This window comes from Pelodiscus sinensis, chromosome 9 (assembly GCF_052426305.1).
Source record: "Pelodiscus sinensis isolate ZL-2025 chromosome 9, ASM5242630v1, whole genome shotgun sequence".
Classification (NCBI taxonomy): Eukaryota; Metazoa; Chordata; order Testudines; family Trionychidae; genus Pelodiscus; species Pelodiscus sinensis.
The window spans coordinates 3,188,569-3,205,703 of NC_143060.1; the positions used below are offsets into that span (position 1 = coordinate 3,188,569).

Below are 17,135 nucleotides of genomic sequence, written 5' to 3' on the forward strand. Positions count from 1 at the left end.
GCTCGCCTTACAGGAAGTTTCCCCTAACGGCCGGCCGGCCCTCGCTGCACCTGCACCTGCACCTGCACCTACACCTGCAGCTACAGCTGCAGCCCCAGCCCCAGCCCCAGGCCCAGCCCCTTGCTTCTCGTCCTGGAGCCCCCCTCCTCTCCCCCAGCTTCAGAAGAACCAGAAGTTCTCCCTTCTCTGCCTAGCAGCCTTTTATGGCCCTGAAAGCTCTTAGCAGCTCCCCTCTGGCAGACTCCCTTCCAATCTTCCCTCAGAGGCTCATGCTTTCTACACCCGCCCGGCACAGTCAGTTTCTCTTGCATTTTTCTGCATTCCCTGTCTCCCATTTGTATGAGCCTGCCTCCCTTCCCGCCCACAGGGCACAATGCTCCAGCTAGGCCGAATCCTCACCCTGTAGAGCGGAAGAATTACTTTTCGGCTACGTCTACACGGGCATGATTTTCCGGAAATGCTTAAAACGGAACAGTTTTCCGTTATAATTATTTCCGGGAAAAGCGCGTCTACATTGGCAGGATGCTTTTCCGGAAAAGCGTCCGTGCCAATGTAGACGCGCTTTTCCGCCAAAAAGCCCCGATGGTCATTTTCGCGATCGGGGCTTTTTTGCGGAAAAGAAATCTGTGCTGTCAACACTGGCCCTTTTCCGGAACAGTTTTCCGGAAAAGGACTTTTGCCCGAACGGGAGCAGCATAGTTTTTCCGGAAAAGCACTGACGATTTTACAGTAGATCGTCAGCGCTTTTCCGGAAATTCAAGGGGCCAGTGTAGACAGCTGGCAAGTTATTCCGGAAAAGCGGCTGATTTTCCGGAATAAGTGGCCAGTGTAGACGCAGCCTTCCTGTCTTGCGCACGACGCTGCTGCCGCCGCTAGCCCGCCCCAGAACGACGTTCGCTGCTCTGGCAACCGTCTTACTCTCCCGACTCCCGTTTACCTCGCGGTCCTCTGTGACAGCCAGCCTCTCCCTGGCCCTCTCCCCTGCTGCGCCGATTCTTGTCCGCGGTGTTCCTTCCTAGACAGCCGTTTCCCATTTTCTCTCTCTCTCTCCCCCCCCCTCCCTCTCTGCCACCGTGCACGCCGGCGCAAGCAACGGATCGATCGTTCGTAAGCGGAGTACTTTGCATTCGGCCTCATTGAACTTCATCCTAGTCTCTCCAAACCATTTCTCCGCTTTGTCCAGATCATTTCGAATTGCGAGGATCCCGTCCTCCACGGCACCTGCAACCCCCTCCCAGCTCGGGGTCCTCCGCAGTCTTGATAAGCGTACTCTCTACGCCGCCCATCCGAATGGCCGAGGAAGGGAACCGGGCCCGCAAGGCATCCCTGCCGGACCCCCGCTCGTTACGCCCTTCCGGCGAGGCTGGGCACTACGGCGATAACTATTCCCCGGGAACGGTATCCCTGACCCTTTAGCAGCCCCCTGACGGTAGGTCCGTCCGGCTTGCGTTTGGCTAGCGAGCGCGTTCGTGCGCAAGTCACGCGAGACGGTACCCACAGCTTTCCCAAAGACAGCCCGGCTTGCGTTTGGCTAGCGAGCGCGTTCGTGCGCAAGTCACGCGAGACGGTACCCACAGCTTTCCTGAAGACAGCAGATATACCCTTTCGATAGGTTGTCCCTTCCCCCTCTTCGGGAATCTCTTCCGCCTGCCGCGAGTTTTCTGAAATAATCCTCCATGTCTCAGGTGTCACCCCAGTCAGCTCCTTGAGTACGGAGGGGGGTGGGGGGGAAGGGGGGGGAAGAGGCATTTCATCGCACTGCCTCGGTATCTCGGCCTTCGCAACATCCTCCGGCCTAGGCCCCAACTCCGTGGCTGCCGGGAAACAGATTGCAGGGTGTTTAAGCACCCTGCGACAACCAGCTCGCCCTGTCCCCTCCCGCCCCTCGGAGTGTTGCGAGTTCCCTTCGTAGCTCTTCGCTGCCCGCTTCGGACGAAAGTATCAGGCGGCCTTTTTGCACCGTCCGCAGCGTTTGCCGCCTCACCCTTTCCCCAGAACACTGACGAACACGTTCCACGGTGCAGACGAAATAAGCTCTTTCGAAAGAAGCAGCGCCGTTGGCGCGGCTCAAACGGCGTAGCTTATTTCGAGCCGCGGCTGCGGCGTAGACGCGCCCAACCGGACCGGGAAGGTCGGCCTACGGTCCGCGAAATGCAGTCCTGCCGCGTAAGCCGATCCCACGGCTACGCGTTTTGCGTTTCTCTTTCCCGTGCCATCAAGTCCGTTCGACGCTGAACGCCTCTGAAGGAACGGGCCTTCCGTTCTACCTGCGGGCCGAGAGTCACATCTGGATGCGGATGCGGATGCGGATGGGGGAGGGCGGGGGCCGCACCTCCCTGACACCTGGCGACCTGAATGGTGTTTCTCTGTTGCTTCCCAAAGCTCCGCTAATTGCACCTCGGCCTGGGAGCCTCTTCCTGCTCTTCAGCGTGGTTCTCCGCCCAAGGCCCCCGCCAGGCAGCGGCGGATATAGGGCAGGGCGAGCGGGGCGGCTGCTTCAATAGGCCCCGCGCCAGCGCCAGGGGCGGACTGGCCCGGCGGGATACCGGGAATTTCCCGGTGGGCCGTCCGCCGAAGGACCGGCGGGCGGCTGCTGGAGGAGGAGAAGGAGATTGGGGGGGGAGGGAGGACTGTGACGGGGCGCCGCAGCCCCGCCCTTGAAATTCCCCGGCGCCGGCCAGCACGGCCCACGTGGGGCCGAGGGAGCGCATGCGCGGCGTGACCTCACGGCCCGGGACTTTAAAACCGCGCGGCCCAGCGTTGCACCTCTCTGATTTCTGACGGTAGGAAGTCAGTGCTTTTGTGGAAATTCAAGCGGCCAGTGTAGACGGCAGCTGGCAAGTTTTTCCGGAAAAGCGGCTGTTTTTCCGGAAAACGTGGCCAGTCTACACACAGCCCGTGAGGAGTGGGCACAGGGGTGGGATGACCCCTTTTTTCTATGTTTTCTCCAAAGGCCCCCCCGGCAGAACTCTCATCCGCCCCTGCTGCCAGGGAGGGAAGCCTCAGCAGCCCCATTTTGCCAAAGGGAGAAGGGAGGCCCGGAAGAGGTGGGGTGACGTGCCCGGGGTTAGCCAGGAGGGCTGGAGGTGTGGGGCGTGTGCGCGTGTGCGGGAGGGGGAGCGGAAAGGGCGGATGCTTCTCCTAGTGGGAGGGGGGAAGATTCCTGTGCCTCCCCGGAGGGCTCCTGCCTTCTCCCCCCCCACCCCACCCCGCCCCCGCTTCCTTCTTGCCCCCCCGTGTGCTCCGGATGCGCCCGGCTCCGGAGGGCGACGGGCCCGGCTGGGCCGGGGTGTCGGGGGATGGGGTGGGGGGGGGGGAGAGCGGAAGCCGCACGGAGCCGGTGCCTCCCGAGTGGCGGCCCCCGCCCGAGCCAGCCCCTGCCGGGTGTGCGGGCCGCAGCCGGGGAGAGCGCCGGCGGGGTCGGGAGTCGGGGTGCAGCAGCGCCGCCGGGCTCCTCGCCGCCGAAGCGGGGCTCAGGCCGGAGAGGGGAGAGAGAGCGCGAGAGAGCGGGCGGGGGCGTGTCCCGGGCGGAGGGGCGGAGCGGCGTGAGCACGTATGCAGATGCGGGCGCGAGCGGAGGCTTGTGGGAGCGGGAGCGGGCTGGCGAGCGGGGCCCGCCTTGGGCGAGCGGGGCTCGGTTGTGGGTGTCGGGGGCGGCTTGGGGGCGGGTGCGGGCGGTAGGGGAGCGTTTGGGGCGCGGCGGTGCGGGTGCGCGAGGCGGCGTCCCCCGTGATGTGAGAGGGTTTGGGCGGTGGGGGGCAGGCGGTGGTTGTGCGGGTGGAACTCATACTTACCTGGCAGGGGAGATACCATGATCACGAAGGTGGTTTTCCCAGGGTGAGGCTCATCCATTGCACTGCGGGTGTGCTGACCCCTGCGATTTCCCCAAATGCGGGAAACTCGACTGCATAATTTGTGGTAGTGGGGGACTGCGTTCGCGCTTTCCCCTGGCGCTCTCTGTGAAGAATAGACCGAGTGACGGGCGAACGGAGAGGGAAGGTTGGTGCTTGTGTCCTCGCTCTGCGGCGAACTTCGCTCGCTTTCCGCCTTTCTTTTTCTCCGTTCTCGGACCCTGCTCCGCGCTCCGGCGTGGCCAGGCCCGGGGTGGGCTCTTTTCTCTGCTTCTTCCGTCATCTCCTGGGAAGCGCATCGCTTTCCTAGGCCGTTGGTGCCCCTCTTCAGCCACCCTGCTCGCTCGCTCGCTCGCTCGCTCGCCTTACAGGAAGTTTCCCCTAACGGCCGGCCGGCCCTCGCTGCACCTGCACCTGCACCTGCACCTACACCTGCAGCTACAGCTGCAGCCCCAGCCCCAGCCCCAGGCCCAGCCCCTTGCTTCTCGTCCTGGAGCCCCCCTCCTCTCCCCCAGCTTCAGAAGAACCAGAAGTTCTCCCTTCTCTGCCTAGCAGCCTTTTATGGCCCTGAAAACTCTTAGCAGCTCCCCTCTGGCAGACTCCCTTCCAATCTTCCCTCAGAGGCTCATGCTTTCTACGCCCGCCCGGCACAGTCAGTTTCTCTTGCATTTTTCTGCATTCCCTGTCTCCCATTTGTATGAGCCTGCCTCCCTTCCCGCCCACAGGGCACAATGCTCCAGCTAGGCCGAATCCTCACCCTGTAGAGCGGAAGAATTACTTTTCGGCTACGTCTACACGGGCATGATTTTCCGGAAATGCTTAAAACGGAACAGTTTTCCGTTATAATTATTTCCGGGAAAAGCGCGTCTACATTGGCAGGATGCTTTTCCGGAAAAGCGTCCGTGCCAATGTAGACGCGCTTTTCCGCCAAAAAGCCCCGATGGTCATTTTCGCGATCGGGGCTTTTTTGCGGAAAAGAAATCTGTGCTGTCAACACTGGCCCTTTTCCGGAACAGTTTTCCGGAAAAGGACTTTTGCCCGAACGGGAGCAGCATAGTTTTTCCGGAAAAGCACTGACGATTTTACAGTAGATCGTCAGCGCTTTTCCGGAAATTCAAGGGGCCAGTGTAGACAGCTGGCAAGTTATTCCGGAAAAGCGGCTGATTTTCCGGAATAAGTGGCCAGTGTAGACGCAGCCTTCCTGTCTTGCGCACGACGCTGCTGCCGCCGCTAGCCCGCCCCAGAACGACGTTCGCTGCTCTGGCAACCGTCTTACTCTCCCGACTCCCGTTTACCTCGCGGTCCTCTGTGACAGCCAGCCTCTCCCTGGCCCTCTCCCCTGCTGCGCCGATTCTTGTCCGCGGTGTTCCTTCCTAGACAGCCGTTTCCCATTTTCTCTCTCTCTCTCCCCCCCCCTCCCTCTCTGCCACCGTGCACGCCGGCGCAAGCAACGGATCGATCGTTCGTAAGCGGAGTACTTTGCATTCGGCCTCATTGAACTTCATCCTAGTCTCTCCAAACCATTTCTCCGCTTTGTCCAGATCATTTCGAATTGCGAGGATCCCGTCCTCCACGGCACCTGCAACCCCCTCCCAGCTCGGGGTCCTCCGCAGTCTTGATAAGCGTACTCTCTACGCCGCCCATCCGAATGGCCGAGGAAGGGAACCGGGCCCGCAAGGCATCCCTGCCGGACCCCCGCTCGTTACGCCCTTCCGGCGAGGCTGGGCACTACGGCGATAACTATTCCCCGGGAACGGTATCCCTGACCCTTTAGCAGCCCCCTGACGGTAGGTCCGTCCGGCTTGCGTTTGGCTAGCGAGCGCGTTCGTGCGCAAGTCACGCGAGACGGTACCCACAGCTTTCCCGAAGACAGCCCGGCTTGCGTTTGGCTAGCGAGCGCGTTCGTGCGCAAGTCACGCGAGACGGTACCCACAGCTTTCCTGAAGACAGCAGATATACCCTTTCGATAGGTTGTCCCTTCCCCCTCTTCGGGAATCTCTTCCGCCTGCCGCGAGTTTTCTGAAATAATCCTCCATGTCTCAGGTGTCACCCCAGTCAGCTCCTTGAGTACGGAGGGGGGTGGGGGGGAAGGGGGGGGAAGAGGCATTTCATCGCACTGCCTCGGTATCTCGGCCTTCGCAACATCCTCCGGCCTAGGCCCCAACTCCGTGGCTGCCGGGAAACAGATTGCAGGGTGTTTAAGCACCCTGCGACAACCAGCTCGCCCTGTCCCCTCCCGCCCCTCGGAGTGTTGCGAGTTCCCTTCGTAGCTCTTCGCTGCCCGCTTCGGACGAAAGTATCAGGCGGCCTTTTTGCACCGTCCGCAGCGTTTGCCGCCTCACCCTTTCCCCAGAACACTGACGAACACGTTCCACGGTGCAGACGAAATAAGCTCTTTCGAAAGAAGCAGCGCCGTTGGCGCGGCTCAAACGGCGTAGCTTATTTCGAGCCGCGGCTGCGGCGTAGACGCGCCCAACCGGACCGGGAAGGTCGGCCTACGGTCCGCGAAATGCAGTCCTGCCGCGTAAGCCGATCCCACGGCTACGCGTTTTGCGTTTCTCTTTCCCGTGCCATCAAGTCCGTTCGACGCTGAACGCCTCTGAAGGAACGGGCCTTCCGTTCTACCTGCGGGCCGAGAGTCACATCTGGATGCGGATGCGGATGCGGAAGGGGGAGGGCGCATCCGGAGCACACGGGGGGGCAAGAAGGAAGCGGGGGCGGGGTGGGGTGGGGGGGGAGAAGGCAGGAGCCCTCCGGGGAGGCACAGGAATCTTCCCCCCTCCCACTAGGAGAAGCATCCGCCCTTTCCGCTCCCCCTCCCGCACACGCGCACACGCCCCACACCTCCAGCCCTCCTGGCTAACCCCGGGCACGTCACCCCACCTCTTCCGGGCCTCCCTTCTCCCTTTGGCAAAATGGGGCTGCTGAGGCTTCCCTCCCTGGCAGCAGGGGCGGATGAGAGTTCTGCCGGGGGGGCCTTTGGAGAAAACATAGAAAAAAGGGGTCATCCCACCCCTGTGCCCACTCCTCACGGGCTGTGTGTAGACTGGCCACGTTTTCCGGAAAAACAGCCGCTTTTCCGGAAAAACTTGCCAGCTGCCGTCTACGCTGGCCGCTTGAATTTCCGCAAAAGAACTGACTTCCTACTGTCAGAAATCAGAGAGGTGCAACGCTGGGCCGCGCGGTTTTAAAGTCCCGGGCCGTGAGGTCACGCCGCGCATGCGCTCCCTCGGCCCCACGTGGGCCGTGCTGGCCGGCGCCGGGGAATTTCAAGGGCGGGGCTGCGGCGCCCCGTCACAGTCCTCCCTCCCCCCCCAAATCTCCTTCTCCAGCAGCCGCCCGCCGGTCCTTCGGCGGACGGCCCACCGGGAAATTCCCGGTATCCCGCCGGGCCAGTCCGCCCCTGGCGCTGGCGCGGGGCCTATTGAAGCAGCCGCCCCGCTCGCCCTGCCCTATATCCGCCGCTGCCTGGCGGGGGCCTTGGGCGGAGAACCACGCTGAAGAGCAGGAAGAGGCTCCCAGGCCGAGGTGCAATTAGCGGAGCTTTGGGAAGCAACAGAGAAACACCATTCAGGTCGCCAGGTGTCAGGGAGGTGCGGCCCCCGCCCTCCCCCATCCGCATCCGCATCCGCATCCAGATGTGACTCTCGGCCCGCAGGTAGAACGGAAGGCCCGTTCCTTCAGAGGCGTTCAGCGTCGAACGGGCTTGATGGCACGGGAAAGAGAAACGCAAAACGCGTAGCCGTGGGATCGGCTTACGCGGCAGGACTGCATTTCGCGGACCGTAGGCCGACCTTCCCGGTCCGGTTGGGCGCGTCTACGCCGCAGCCGCGGCTCGAAATAAGCTACGCCGTTTGAGCCGCGCCAACGGCGCTGCTTCTTTCGAAAGAGCTTATTTCGTCTGCACCGTGGAACGTGTTCGTCAGTGTTCTGGGGAAAGGGTGAGGCGGCAAACGCTGCGGACGGTGCAAAAAGGCCGCCTGATACTTTCGTCCGAAGCGGGCAGCGAAGAGCTACGAAGGGAACTCGCAACACTCCGAGGGGCGGGAGGGGACAGGGCGAGCTGGTTGTCGCAGGGTGCTTAAACACCCTGCAATCTGTTTCCCGGCAGCCACGGAGTTGGGGCCTAGGCCGGAGGATGTTGCGAAGGCCGAGATACCGAGGCAGTGCGATGAAATGCCTCTTCCCCCCCCTTCCCCCCCACCCCCCTCCGTACTCAAGGAGCTGACTGGGGTGACACCTGAGACATGGAGGATTATTTCAGAAAACTCGCGGCAGGCGGAAGAGATTCCCGAAGAGGGGGAAGGGACAACCTGTCGAAAGGGTATATCTGCTGTCTTCAGGAAAGCTGTGGGTACCGTCTCGCGTGACTTGCGCACGAACGCGCTCGCTAGCCAAACGCAAGCCGGGCTGTCTTTGGGAAAGCTGTGGGTACCGTCTCGCGTGACTTGCGCACGAACGCGCTCGCTAGCCAAACGCAAGCCGGGCTGTCTTTGGGAAAGCTGTGGGTACCGTCTCGCGTGACTTGCGCACGAACGCGCTCGCTAGCCAAACGCAAGCCGGACGGACCTACCGTCAGGGGGCTGCTAAAGGGTCAGGGATACCGTTCCTGGGGAATAGTTATCGCCGTAGTGCCCAGCCTCGCCGGAAGGGCGTAACGAGCGGGGGTCCGGCAGGGATGCCTTGCGGGCCCGGTTCCCTTCCTCGGCCATTCGGATGGGCGGCGTAGAGAGTACGCTTATCAAGACTGCGGAGGACCCCGAGCTGGGAGGGGGTTGCAGGTGCCGTGGAGGACGGGATCCTCGCAATTCGAAATGATCTGGACAAAGCGGAGAAATGGTTTGGAGAGACTAGGATGAAGTTCAATGAGGCCGAATGCAAAGTACTCCGCTTACGAACGATCGATCCGTTGCTTGCGCCGGCGTGCACGGTGGCAGAGAGGGAGGGGGGGGGGGGAGAGAGAGAGAGAAAATGGGAAACGGCTGTCTAGGAAGGAACACCGCGGACAAGAATCGGCGCAGCAGGGGAGAGGGCCAGGGAGAGGCTGGCTGTCACAGAGGACCGCGAGGTAAACGGGAGTCAGGAGAGTAAGACGGTTGCCAGAGCAGCGAACGTCGTTCTGGGGCGGGCTAGCGGCGGCAGCAGCGTCGTGCGCAAGACAGGAAGGCTGCGTCTACACTGGCCACTTATTCCGGAAAATCAGCCGCTTTTCCGGAATAACTTGCCAGCTGTCTACACTGGCCACTTGAATTTCCGGAAAAGCGCTGACGATCTACTGTAAAATCGTCAGTGCTTTTCCGGAAAAACTATGCTGCTCCCGTTCGGGCAAAAGTCCTTTTCCGGAAAACTGTTCCGGAAAAGGGCCAGTGTTGACAGCACAGATTTCTTTTCCGCAAAAAAGCCCCGATCGCGAAAATGACCATCGGGGCTTTTTGGCGGAAAAGCGCGTCTACATTGGCACGGACGCTTTTCCGGAAAAGCATCCTGCCAATGTAGACGCGCTTTTCCCGGAAATAATTATAACGGAAAACTGTTCCGTTTTAAGCATTTCCGGAAAATCATGCCCGTGTAGACGTAGCCGAAAAGTAATTCTTCCGCTCTACAGGGTGAGGATTCGGCCTAGCTGGAGCATTGTGCCCTGTGGGCGGGAAGGGAGGCGGGCTCATACAAATGGGAGACAGGGAATGCAGAAAAATGCAAGAGAAACTGACTGTGCCGGGCGGGCGTAGAAAGCATGAGCCTCTGAGGGAAGATTGGAAGGGAGTCTGCCAGAGGGGAGCTGCTAAGAGTTTTCAGGGCCATAAAAGGCTGCTAGGCAGAGAAGGGAGAACTTCTGGTTCTTCTGAAGCTGGGGGAGAGGAGGGGGGCTCCAGGACGAGAAGCAAGGGGCTGGGGCTGGGGCTGGGGCTGGGGCTGCAGCTGTAGCTGCAGGTGTAGGTGCAGGTGCAGGTGCAGCGAGGGCCGGCCGGCCGTTAGGGGAAACTTCCTGTAAGGCGAGCGAGCAGGGTGGCTGAAGAGGGGCACCAATGGCCTAGGAAAGCGATGCGCTTCCCAGGAGATGACGGAAGAAGCAGAGAAAAGAGCCCACCCCGGGCCTGGCCACGCCGGAGCGCGGAGCAGGGTCCGAGAGCGGAGAAAAAGAAAGGCGGAAAGCGAGCGAAGTTCGCCGCAGAGCGAGGACACAAGCACCAACGTTCCCTCTCCGTTCGCCCGTCACTCGGTCTATTCTTCACAGAGAGCGCCAGGGGAAAGCGCGAACGCAGTCCCCCACTACCACAAATTATGCAGTCGAGTTTCCCGCATTTGGGGAAATCGCAGGGGTCAGCACACCCGCAGTGCAATGGATGAGCCTCACCCTGGGAAAACCACCTTCGTGATCATGGTATCTCCCCTGCCAGGTAAGTATGAGTTCCACCCGCACAACCACCGCCTGCCCCCCACCGCCCAAACCCTCTCACATCACGGGGGACGCCGCCTCGCGCACCCGCACCGCCGCGCCCCAAACGCTCCCCTACCGCCCGCACCCGCCCCCAAGCCGCCCCCGACACCCACAACCGAGCCCCGCTCGCCCAAGGCGGGCCCCGCTCGCCAGCCCGCTCCCGCTCCCACAAGCCTCCGCTCGCGCCCGCATCTGCATACGTGCTCACGCCGCTCCGCCCCTCCGCCCGGGACACGCCCCCGCCCGCTCTCTCTCTCTCCCCTCTCCGGCCTGAGCCCCGCTTCGGCGGCGAGGAGCCCGGCGGCGCTGCTGCACCCCGACTCCCGACCCCGCCGGCGCTCTCCCCGGCTGCGGCCCGCACACCCGGCAGGGGCTGGCTCGGGCGGGGGCCGCCACTCGGGAGGCACCGGCTCCGTGCGGCTTCCGCTCTCCCCCCCCCCCCCCCCATCCCCCGACACGCCGGCCCAGCCGGGCCCGTCGCCCTCCGGAGCCGGGCGCATCCGGAGCACACGGGGGGGCAAGAAGGAAGCGGGGGCGGGGTGGGGTGGGGGGGAGAAGGCAGGAGCCCTCCGGGGAGGCACAGGAATCTTCCCCCCTCCCACTAGGAGAAGCATCCGCCCTTTCCGCTCCCCCTCCCGCACACGCGCACACGCCCCACACCTCCAGCCCTCCTGGCTAACCCCGGGCACGTCACCCCACCTCTTCCGGGCCTCCCTTCTCCCTTTGGCAAAATGGGGCTGCTGAGGCTTCCCTCCCTGGCAGCAGGGGCGGATGAGAGTTCTGCCGGGGGGGCCTTTGGAGAAAACATAGAAAAAAGGGGTCATCCCACCCCTGTGCCCACTCCTCACGGGCTGTGTGTAGACTGGCCACGTTTTCCGGAAAAACAGCCGCTTTTCCGGAAAAACTTGCCAGCTGCCGTCTACGCTGGCCGCTTGAATTTCCGCAAAAGCACTGACTTCCTACTGTCAGAAATCAGAGAGGTGCAACGCTGGGCCGCGCGGTTTTAAAGTCCCGGGCCGTGAGGTCACGCCGCGCATGCGCTCCCTCGGCCCCACGTGGGCCGTGCTGGCCGGCGCCGGGGAATTTCAAGGGCGGGGCTGCGGCGCCCCGTCACAGTCCTCCCTCCCCCCCCAATCTCCTTCTCCTCCTCCAGCAGCCGCCCGCCGGTCCTTCGGCGGACGGCCCACCGGGAAATTCCCGGTATCCCGCCGGGCCAGTCCGCCCCTGGCGCTGGCGCGGGGCCTATTGAAGCAGCCGCCCCGCTCGCCCTGCCCTATATCCGCCGCTGCCTGGCGGGGGCCTTGGGCGGAGAACCACGCTGAAGAGCAGGAAGAGGCTCCCAGGCCGAGGTGCAATTAGCGGAGCTTTGGGAAGCAACAGAGAAACACCATTCAGGTCGCCAGGTGTCAGGGAGGTGCGGCCCCCGCCCTCCCCCATCCGCATCCGCATCCAGATGTGACTCTCGGCCCGCAGGTAGAACGGAAGGCCCGTTCCTTCAGAGGCGTTCAGCGTCGAACGGACTTGATGGCACGGGAAAGAGAAACGCAAAACGCGTAGCCGTGGGATCGGCTTACGCGGCAGGACTGCATTTCGCGGACCGTAGGCCGACCTTCCCGGTCCGGTTGGGCGCGTCTACGCCGCAGCCGCGGCTCGAAATAAGCTACGCCGTTTGAGCCGCGCCAACGGCGCTGCTTCTTTCGAAAGAGCTTATTTCGTCTGCACCGTGGAACGTGTTCGTCAGTGTTCTGGGGAAAGGGTGAGGCGGCAAACGCTGCGGACGGTGCAAAAAGGCCGCCTGATACTTTCGTCCGAAGCGGGCAGCGAAGAGCTACGAAGGGAACTCGCAACACTCCGAGGGGCGGGAAGGGACAGGGCGAGCTGGTTGTCGCAGGGTGCTTAAACACCCTGCAATCTGTTTCCCGGCAGCCACGGAGTTGGGGCCTAGGCCGGAGGATGTTGCAAAGGCCGAGATACCGAGGCAGTGCGATGAAATGCCTCTTCCCCCCCTTCCCCCCCACCCCCCTCCGTACTCAAGGAGCTGACTGGGGTGACACCTGAGACATGGAGGATTATTTCAGAAAACTCGCGGCAGGCGGAAGAGATTCCCGAAGAGGGGGAAGGGACAACCTATCGAAAGGGTATATCTGCTGTCTTCAGGAAAGCTGTGGGTACCGTCTCGCGTGACTTGCGCACGAACGCGCTCGCTAGCCAAACGCAAGCCGGGCTGTCTTCAGGAAAGCTGTGGGTACCGTCTCGCGTGACTTGCGCACGAACGCGCTCGCTAGCCAAACGCAAGCCGGACGGACCTACCGTCAGGGGGCTGCTAAAGGGTCAGGGATACCGTTCCCGGGGAATAGTTATCGCCGTAGTGCCCAGCCTCGCCGGAAGGGCGTAACGAGCGGGGGTCCGGCAGGGATGCCTTGCGGGCCCGGTTCCCTTCCTCGGCCATTCGGATGGGCGGCGTAGAGAGTACGCTTATCAAGACTGCGGAGGACCCCGAGCTGGGAGGGGGTTGCAGGTGCCGTGGAGGACGGGATCCTCGCAATTCGAAATGATCTGGACAAAGCGGAGAAATGGTTTGGAGAGACTAGGATGAAGTTCAATGAGGCCGAATGCAAAGTACTCCGCTTACGAACGATCGATCCGTTGCTTGCGCCGGCGTGCACGGTGGCAGAGAGGGAGGGGGGGGGAGAGAGAGAGAGAAAATGGGAAACGGCTGTCTAGGAAGGAACACCGCGGACAAGAATCGGCGCAGCAGGGGAGAGGGCCAGGGAGAGGCTGGCTGTCACAGAGGACCGCGAGGTAAACGGGAGTCGGGAGAGTAAGACGGTTGCCAGAGCAGCGAACGTCGTTCTGGGGCGGGCTAGCGGCGGCAGCAGCGTCGTGCGCAAGACAGGAAGGCTGCGTCTACACTGGCCACTTATTCCGGAAAATCAGCCGCTTTTCCGGAATAACTTGCCAGCTGTCTACACTGGCCCCTTGAATTTCCGGAAAAGCGCTGACGATCTACTGTAAAATCGTCAGTGCTTTTCCGGAAAAACTATGCTGCTCCCGTTCGGGCAAAAGTCCTTTTCCGGAAAACTGTTCCGGAAAAGGGCCAGTGTTGACAGCACAGATTTCTTTTCCGCAAAAAAGCCCCGATCGCGAAAATGACCATCGGGGCTTTTTGGCGGAAAAGCGCGTCTACATTGGCACGGACGCTTTTCCGGAAAAGCATCCTGCCAATGTAGACGCGCTTTTCCCGGAAATAATTATAACGGAAAACTGTTCCGTTTTAAGCATTTCCGGAAAATCATGCCCGTGTAGACGTAGCCGAAAAGTAATTCTTCCGCTCTACAGGGTGAGGATTCGGCCTAGCTGGAGCATTGTGCCCTGTGGGCGGGAAGGGAGGCGGGCTCATACAAATGGGAGACAGGGAATGCAGAAAAATGCAAGAGAAACTGACTGTGCCGGGCGGGCGTAGAAAGCATGAGCCTCTGAGGGAAGATTGGAAGGGAGTCTGCCAGAGGGGAGCTGCTAAGAGTTTTCAGGGCCATAAAAGGCTGCTAGGCAGAGAAGGGAGAACTTCTGGTTCTTCTGAAGCTGGGGGAGAGGAGGGGGGCTCCAGGACGAGAAGCAAGGGGCTGGGGCTGGGGCTGGGGCTGGGGCTGCAGCTGTAGCTGCAGGTGTAGGTGCAGGTGCAGGTGCAGCGAGGGCCGGCCGGCCGTTAGGGGAAACTTCCTGTAAGGCGAGCGAGCAGGGTGGCTGAAGAGGGGCACCAACGGCCTAGGAAAGCGATGCGCTTCCCAGGAGATGACGGAAGAAGCAGAGAAAAGAGCCCACCCCGGGCCTGGCCACGCCGGAGCGCGGAGCAGGGTCCGAGAGCGGAGAAAAAGAAAGGCGGAAAGCGAGCGAAGTTCGCCGCAGAGCGAGGACACAAGCACCAACTTTCCCTCTTCGTTCGCCCGTCACTCGGTCTATTCTTCACAGAGAGCGCCAGGGGAAAGCGCGAACGCAGTCCCCCACTACCACAAATTATGCAGTCGAGTTTCCCGCATTTGGGGAAATCGCAGGGGTCAGCACACCCGCAGTGCAATGGATGAGCCTCACCCTGGGAAAACCACCTTCGTGATCATGGTATCTCCCCTGCCAGGTAAGTATGAGTTCCACCCGCACAACCACCGCCTGCCCCCCACCGCCCAAACCCTCTCACATCACGGGGGACGCCGCCTCGCGCACCCGCACCGCCGCGCCCCAAACGCTCCCCTACCGCCCGCACCCGCCCCCAAGCCGCCCCCGACACCCACAACCGAGCCCCGCTCGCCCAAGGCGGGCCCCGCTCGCCAGCCCGCTCCCGCTCCCACAAGCCTCCGCTCGCGCCCGCATCTGCATACGTGCTCACGCCGCTCCGCCCCTCCGCCCGGGACACGCCCCCGCCCGCTCTCTCGCGCTCTCTCTCTCTCCCCTCTCCGGCCTGAGCCCCGCTTCGGCGGCGAGGAGCCCGGCGGCGCTGCTGCACCCCGACTCCCGACCCCGCCGGCGCTCTCCCCGGCTGCGGCCCGCACACCCGGCAGGGGCTGGCTCGGGCGGGGGCCGCCACTCGGGAGGCACCGGCTCCGTGCGGCTTCCGCTCTCCCCCCCCCACCCCATCCCCCGACACCCCGGCCGAGCCGGGCCCGTCGCCCTCCGGAGCCGAGCGCATCCGGAGCACACGGGGGGGCAAGAAGGAAGCGGGGGCGGGGTGGGGTGGGGGGGAGAAGGCAGGAGCCCTCCGGGGAGGCACAGGAATCTTCCCCCCTCCCACTAGGAGAAGCATCCGCCCTTTCCGCTCCCCCTCCCGCACACGCGCACACGCCCCACACCTCCAGCCCTCCTGGCTAACCCCGGGCACGTCACCCCACCTCTTCCGGGCCTCCCTTCTCCCTTTGGCAAAATGGGGCTGCTGAGGCTTCCCTCCCTGGCAGCAGGGGCGGATGAGAGTTCTGCCGGGGGGGCCTTTGGAGAAAACATAGAAAAAAGGGGTCATCCCACCCCTGTGCCCACTCCTCACGGGCTGTGTGTAGACTGGCCACGTTTTCCGGAAAAACAGCCGCTTTTCCGGAAAAACTTGCCAGCTGCCGTCTACGCTGGCCGCTTGAATTTCCGCAAAAGCACTGACTTCCTACTGTCAGAAATCAGAGAGGTGCAACGCTGGGCCGCGCGGTTTTAAAGTCCCGGGCCGTGAGGTCACGCCGCGCATGCGCTCCCTCGGCCCCACGTGGGCCGTGCTGGCCGGCGCCAGGGAATTTCAAGGGCGGGGCTGCGGCGCCCCGTCACAGTCCTCCCTTCCCCCCCAATCTCCTTCTCCTCCTCCAGCAGCCGCCCGCCGGTCCTTCGGCGGACGGCCCACCGGGAAATTCCCGGTATCCCGCCGGGCCAGTCCGCCCCTGGCGCTGGCGCGGGGCCTATTGAAGCAGCCGCCCCGCTCGCCCTGCCCTATATCCGCCGCTGCCTGGCGGGGGCCTTGGGCGGAGAACCACGCTGAAGAGCAGGAAGAGGCTCCCAGGCCGAGGTGCAATTAGCGGAGCTTTGGGAAGCAACAGAGAAACACCATTCAGGTCGCCAGGTGTCAGGGAGGTGCGGCCCCCGCCCTCCCCCATCCGCATCCGCATCCGCATCCAGATGTGACTCTCGGCCCGCAGGTAGAACGGAAGGCCCGTTCCTTCAGAGGCGTTCAGCGTCGAACGGACTTGATGGCACGGGAAAGAGAAACGCAAAACGCGTAGCCGTGGGATCGGCTTACGTGGCAGGACTGCATTTCGCGGACCGTAGGCCGACCTTCCCGGTCCGGTTGGGCGCGTCTACGCCGCAGCCGCGGCTCGAAATAAGCTACGCCGTTTGAGCCGCGCCAACGGCGCTGCTTCTTTCGAAAGAGCTTATTTCGTCTGCACCGTGGAACGTGTTCGTCAGTGTTCTGGGGAAAGGGTGAGGCGGCAAACGCTGCGGACGGTGCAAAAAGGCCGCCTGATACTTTCGTCCGAAGCGGGCAGCGAAGAGCTACGAAGGGAACTCGCAACACTCCGAGGGGCGGGAAGGGACAGGGCGAGCTGGTTGTCGCAGGGTGCTTAAACACCCTGCAATCTGTTTCCCGGCAGCCACGGAGTTGGGGCCTAGGCCGGAGGATGTTGCGAAGGCCGAGATACCGAGGCAGTGCGATGAAATGCCTCTTCCCCCCTTCCCCCCCACCCCCCTCCGTACTCAAGGAGCTGACTGGGGTGACACCTGAGACATGGAGGATTATTTCAGAAAACTCGCGGCAGGCGGAAGAGATTCCCGAAGAGGGGGAAGGGACAACCTATCGAAAGGGTATATCTGCTGTCTTCAGGAAAGCTGTGGGTACCGTCTCGCGTGACTTGCGCACGAACGCGCTCGCTAGCCAAACGCAAGCCGGGCTGTCTTCGGGAAAGCTGTGGGTACCGTCTCGCGTGACTTGCGCACGAACGCGCTCGCTAGCCAAACGCAAGCCGGACGGACCTACCGTCAGGGGGCTGCTAAAGGGTCAGGGATACCGTTCCCGGGGAATAGTTATCGCCGTAGTGCCCAGCCTCGCCGGAAGGGCGTAACGAGCGGGGGTCCGGCAGGGATGCCTTGCGGGCCCGGTTCCCTTCCTCGGCCATTCGGATGGGCGGCGTAGAGAGTACGCTTATCAAGACTGCGGAGGACCCCGAGCTGGGAGGGGGTTGCAGGTGCCGTGGAGGACGGGATCCTCGCAATTCGAAATGATCTGGACAAAGCGGAGAAATGGTTTGGAGAGACTAGGATGAAGTTCAATGAGGCCGAATGCAAAGTACTCCGCTTACGAACGATCGATCCGTTGCTTGCGCCGG

General features: G+C 62.7%; 3 non-coding genes across 3 annotated transcripts; 1 reads left to right on the forward strand and 2 right to left on the reverse strand.

Annotated features, from left to right (window-relative positions):
- Nucleotides 1–3,786: 3,786 nt before the first annotated feature.
- LOC142830699 (U1 spliceosomal RNA) lies at nt 3,787–3,950 on the forward strand. The gene has a single exon (XR_012906141.1). It is a non-coding gene; the product is annotated as a U1 spliceosomal RNA (small nuclear RNA).
- A 6,143-nt stretch (nt 3,951–10,093) lies between these two features.
- LOC149523901 (U1 spliceosomal RNA) lies at nt 10,094–10,257 on the reverse strand. Its single transcript, XR_016350315.1, has one exon. It is a non-coding gene; the product is annotated as a U1 spliceosomal RNA (small nuclear RNA).
- Nucleotides 10,258–14,266: 4,009 nt separating this feature from the next.
- LOC149523902 (U1 spliceosomal RNA) lies at nt 14,267–14,430 on the reverse strand. The gene has a single exon (XR_016350316.1). It is a non-coding gene; the product is annotated as a U1 spliceosomal RNA (small nuclear RNA).
- Nucleotides 14,431–17,135: the final 2,705 nt, after the last annotated feature.